Raw genomic sequence first — 6000 nt, forward strand, 5'->3', positions numbered from 1 at the left:
GAGGGTATTGCTGGCAGATGCATGCTACATATTGGCTAGTTTCTTGCAGTTCTCTGGCTTTTTTAAGTTTTTTTTCCTCGTCTTCGTATTTTTCTTCTCAACAACTTTGTCTTTCTAAAGAAATTAAGTATTTGAACGCAACATCCTAAAATGAAGAGTCCACAATTCTCTTCTTCAGCACTGTTTCTTATCTCCTCAAGGTCGTTCCTGATACCTCAGCTTCCTTTCCTTTCCCTCCTTTCTGCCCCGTTTTGCCTACTTTGTCTCTCCCAGGCACCTAGTTCTTCTTCAGCAATGAATGCTATCTGAGAGAGTGTCCCTGTGGCTTTGTTCCGTTACTCATGAGCAGTTGTTCTGCCTGGGAAAGTTCCTTCACCCATCTGGATTAGCGTCTGTACCCAAGTTTGGAACTGGAAGGGTCAATGTCAGATGTGTACTCTGAATAATCTGAAGTCAGACGATGGAAGCGTGTGTTATGGTGTAAACATGTCTTATGATGAACTTGCAGATGGTATCTTAGGGAACCAGGCACCTACCCGTAACCAGTTGAATGGCAATAATGGTGGCAGTGGTGGTGATGATTTTGGTAGTTAGCACTCACTCAAAATTTCACGCCAGTCATTATTTGAATCATCTACCTGTCACCTATCATTTATCTATCTATCTATCTATCTATCTATCTATCTATCTATCTATCTATCATGTATCTATCTATCCATCCATCTATCTATCATCTATCTGTCTATGTATGTATGTATGTATGTATGTATGTATCTATCTATCTATCCATCATGTATCTATCTATCCATCCATCTATCTACTATCTATCTATCTATCTATCTATCTATCTATCTATGTATCTACCTATCATCTATCTATCTATCATCTATCTATCTATATCATCTATCTATCTATCTATCTATCTATATCTATCTATATCTATCTATCTATCTATCTATCTATCATCTATCTATCTATCATCTATCATCTATCTATCATCTGTCTATAACTAATTACCTGTCTACCATCTGCTAATCATCTATGTCTCCATCTTTCTAACTATTTGTCATCTATTATCTATCTTCCCTCTCTCTGTGTGTCTTCCTCATAGTGACCTATTATCTGCCTACATCCTTATTCAAACGCCACAGCAAACCAGGTTAGGGTTTTCATCTTCCCATCACACCTAACAAGCTCAGAAACAATAACACTAGTTCCAGCCCCTAGGTTCACCAGAGGTGATGACTAGGGGACTCAGATAGGTGCTCAGTGGGTGACAGGTGATGGCTAGAAAGATGACTGACAGACATACAAAGCCAGGACTCAAGCCTATGCTGCTGGGGTGCAAAGCTGGGTCCTTAACCCAGGGCTCTGTCACTCATAGCCACACAGCAGGAAAGTGACCCCTGGATATTTCTAGATGTTACGCTGGGTATGAGAGACGGAGAGCCAACATGCCTTGGCTTTGAATGACTCATAGTCTAGTGGAAGATGAGAGTGAAGGCATGTTAAATGACTGTGTGAAGAGGAAGAAGGTTGAGGAAAGATCTGTGTAGACCTGATCAAAGACTATGAAGGAATTAAGCAGTTAGTGAAGAAGGTGCAAAGGTTATAAAAGGTAGGGAGAGGTATGGTCAAGGCAGAAGGCTAAGGCATCCCTGAGCAACTGTGAGCAGAGTCTCTTCCCATAGCATTTCTGGAATGCAAATGGCAATCCTAGGGACAGGAGAGGAATGAGGAAAAGACAGGCTTCTCATCCTGGGGCCTGGCTCTCTGTGACACGAAAACCAGACACCTGCCAGTGCCTCACTCCGTCTCATCAGTCCGCCAAGGCGGGGCTGTCCTGGCATGTGGGGCTTGTGACCAGAGGCTAACTAACCATTCCCTTGTTCTGTAGCATATGGCTTCAATCTGAAGTGTGTGGTGTGAAAGGGGCATATGATTCCTTCGCCTGGACTCGGTAACTCCATAGCATCTTTTGATTTGGGACTGCATGGCTATGCTGGAGCAGGAATACAAGGCAGCATATTGGTCATTCTCCTGTGTGGTGATGCTGTGCCTGCTTTTGAAGGATCACAGTAGCTTTATTGGTGACCATCTGTACATTGGCCTATCAGTCTGGGAAAATTGGAAAGTTATCTAGTTAGCCATCTTAAGAAAAGCAAAATCAAAAAGCCCCTGTCTTAGGGTTTCTATTGCTGTGAAGAGACACCATGACCGTGGCAACTCTTATAAAGGAAAATATTTAATTGGGTCTAGTTTACAGTTCAGAGGTTTAGTGTACTATTGTCATGGCAGGAAGCAAGGCAGAGTGCAGGCAGACATGGTGGCTGAGAGTTCTCCATCTGGATCAGCAAACCACAGGAAGTGAACTGTGTGCCACACAGGGCATAGCTTGAGCATAGGAGAACTCAAAGCCTGCCCCCACAGTGACGCATTTCCTCCAACAAGGTCACACCCACTCTGACAAAGCCCCAGCTCCTTATAATGCCACTCCCTATTGGGGGGGTATTTTCTTCCAAGCCACCACAGCCAAATATGTAGAAGGGAGGGCTTTAAAGGACCTTCAGATATGAAGCAATAGTAGGGGATCCTGAACACACGTCTTTGTCACTAGACCATGAAGTCCTGAGTCTAACGTTATTTCTCTCAGTACTTCCAGGGCCTATCTCAGTGCTTGGCACAAAGTTGTTCTTTTGTATTTGTTTTTTTGCTTGTCCATTTTGTTTTTAATAAATGTGCACTGAATTAAAAACAGAACAACCATTGAGAGATACGGGCCTAACCTGTCAGGTGGGGAGGGGTGCTGTGGAAACCAGAGGGCATAGGAGGGGGCCTTAACGGGGCTGGGTGTGCTGAGACACGTGGTAGGCATGGCAGCAGCAAGTGCAAGAGTTTTGGCCTCCGAGAAACTCTGGTGCGAATCATGGCTTATGTGGCCCTTGTGCTCCCTCAGCTGTGAACTGGCCCAAAACCGTGGGAATGACAAGAACTTGCCAAGGCCCCAGAGTGGCTCTGCCTGGCCTGACACTGGTTGCTTTCCCATTTGGGGCTGAGATTTCCAGGAAGACATCCTCTAGGGGCCGCCCCACGAAACCCCACACAGCTCAGTTCTCTGCCCTCCTGGGTTTCTCTCTGACTCGCCCACTACCACTTCCAAACTCCACCAGCTTGCGTCTGCCTCCAGCATACTGTGTCCTTCTGACTTAACATGGGGAGCGGTGGGGAGCCTGATGGTCTCTTGGGCTATTTAGTCTCATATTAACCATGTGTGAACCACATCTTATATTGGGGATCATCGTCGGAGTTATGCAAAAACAGTCAAACAATGAACTTCACAGGTTAGCCAAGCTGTCTTCCAAAGTGCCGTCAGTTAACCGGAAGACAGCGAGAATCCCTGGGACGGGAAACAAGCCTCTCCGTGCTTGCCATCTCTGCCAGCGTCCGATTCTGCCCCTGTCTGAGAGCTGCCGGAGGTACTGGCACGTGGCGCTGCCTCTTCTTAATTCATAGGTTCCATGACAAAGTAGGTAGATTTGAATACTTTCTGATATGTAATCTTAACAGTGCTGAGATAAAAGATTAAAATTTTTATCCACAGCAAGGAACGAGGAGTTACACTTGCTGTGAGTGATGTTTCTACAGCCGCACTAGGAATTGTAGCATATCTCTTTAGCTCTTAGAATAATAAACTCTTGTACAATGTTATTCCATTTCATCATCAAAGAAGCACAAAACACAGGGAGGTCCCAGAGGTGGATCTAAGATCTGAACCATAGTGTCGGCCATTCCCTTCGAAGATATCACCTTCCTCTCAAGAGTCCAGGAAGGCTAACTTAATTGTCATTGGGTTGAGCCAAAAGGGCTTGTGTTAGTGTTTGCTCGAGAAGGCAGAACAGGACCGAGGAAGGGCTATTAAGTAGATATCAGGAACATTTGCTCACTCTTTACCCAGGGACTAGTCAACTCTGAGCCTTTAATGAGGAGCGTGGCTCTGATTAAAGCCTTCTGAGGAAAGGCGTGCAGATGGCAGGAGGGTCAACTTGGAACATTGCTTCCTCCATCAGGGGCTGAATTCCGTCCTGTAGGATTAGCTCTGTGGGAAGCCTTTAAACCACAGCATAGACACTGAACAGGTCATAAAGATGGGCCCAGCGCCGATCATCCCAGGAAGCATGGGTCGGAAGAAATGAGCTTGAGAAGGGAGGGGCCGTCTCACCGTGAGTAGGAAAATTGGAACGATAGTGATGGCTTCTGAGCTGGAGTGGTTCCTGCTGGTGACACCGGAACTCTGCCACAGCCTCTGGTGCACATTGATTCCAGTACTTATAGGAACCGTGGACCGTGGCATGTGGGTATGGTGATCCTTCGTCAGAGGCTGATTAAACTGTCCTGTGTGAGGTCGTGCACATGGAGGTGAATGACGAGGGACCATGGAGAGAGGCGAGCAGGAGGAGGAAGAGGGAGATGCCATATGACTGACGAACAGGAGAGGAAATGAAGACAAGAAATTGGAAAAAATGGAGCTGGTGTCTTCTTTCAAAAAAAATGTAATTAATTGAGATCTGTTTCTGCAATGAGCTGGAACAGGTCACAAAAGAGAACCGCTTGGAGAAAGGCCTCCTTGTGGTGGGGTTTCCTTGTTTGTTATCTGCAGAGGGGCAAACGGAGCATCTAACACCCGAGGATCAGTTTTGTTTGGAGGTGGGGGGCATCAGTGTCCAGTCATCTCCTTTCTCCTTTCACTTGCTTACATTTGTGTTGCTTACAGTGACGTCAACATTGATTGTGCAACTCTGCCTCTGTCTTGCAGAATGGCGCTGTACCCCCTGGGAGCCTGATGGAGGCCTGTACTCCAAGACCACATCTGGAGGTGTGAAAAGCCTGTGCCTGCCGCAAGGCTGAGAGGCAGGGCAGGTGTTTCCCTGTTTCCCATCACTTGCTTCTTGATGGGACAGATTCTTTTTCCAAGTCTGACATTTCTCTTTGCACCCCTATTGAATATGTAAGTGGCCCTTAGTCTGTTCAGCCCCTTACATTGTAACTTAAAAGCCTGTTATTATTATGTTTAATTTTCACTCGGATTTTGTTGCTTTCTTTTGCCTAGGCCTTAGAAAACCAGGGGCCATAGGCCCCTTTCTTCCTTCTGACTCTTCGCATGGGCTGCCTCAGTAGTGATAGCTTTCGCTTGTTTTTTAAGCTTATAAACTCAATCCTCTGCTTTCTTGACTCCTGGTTCCCATCAGAAAAACTTCTGAAACTGTCTGCATCTGAGCTTGGCTTTGAGATTTGTCAGTCCTGGACCAATGTTGTACCACGAAAGACATCTCTGGGAAGAAGGTAGAAGGGGCTTTGAGACAGCGTAAAAGCCATATCTGGTAACACAAACAATAATTTCCAACCAATCTGTTTCCTGTGGTGCTGCCCTGGAGAGCTCCGAAAGAGTCCTTTCTCTACTGCTCCAGCAGAACGGCCGCCATGACACTGCTCGCAACCCCAGGGCCTGGCTCTCTTTTACAAAGCACATACCCCCACCGTCTTTAAGCAGGTTATTTTGTATTTAATTCTGTCTGCTAACATGGCTGAATGCTGCTGTGGATACGAATCGTGGGCGCTATCATAGCCCCGGGAGAGCCTAGCTTACCCGAGTTACAGATTCGGTTTGAAGGCTCAGTGTCCTGGGTTACAGGAATACATTGGACGGAATACTGACTCCGGAAGCAATTAAGCTACAGAGACAATTCTGAGCTCACACAGAAGAGTAACTTAGGTCCAGGTCATTTCATTTTAGGTGAATTTGTTTGCTAAGTTGCAGGAACTGGGTTGCTGAACAAAAACCTCATTTCCCTCCAGTTTTTAGCAAGTCTAGAGTCAAGCCCCTCAATGTGGAATCTTCTTGGGGGCATAAGGGAAAGATGTGCTCCCTGTGGCGCCCTTCCTGGGCTGTGAATGCTGCCCTCCCTGTCTACACTCTGCCTGCCTGTCCCAATGCCTCCTCTT

General features: G+C 46.2%; 1 long non-coding RNA gene across 1 annotated transcript in view; it reads left to right on the forward strand.

The window, feature by feature from the left end:
• The window catches only part of LOC126499317 (uncharacterized), a 40974-nt gene extending 35890 nt beyond the window's left edge, over nucleotides 1-5084 (forward strand). The window contains exon 2 of the long non-coding RNA XR_007591054.1: nucleotides 4814-5084. This is a non-coding gene — a long non-coding RNA (uncharacterized lncRNA). The remainder of the gene's footprint in view (nucleotides 1-4813) is intronic.
• Nucleotides 5085-6000: the final 916 nt, after the last annotated feature.

The sequence above is a fragment of the Alexandromys fortis genome, unplaced genomic scaffold (genome assembly GCF_014885135.2).
Source record: "Alexandromys fortis isolate MF-2015 unplaced genomic scaffold, M_Fortis_MF-2015_v1.1 scaffold_15, whole genome shotgun sequence".
NCBI lineage: Eukaryota > Metazoa > Chordata > Mammalia > Rodentia > Cricetidae > Alexandromys > Alexandromys fortis.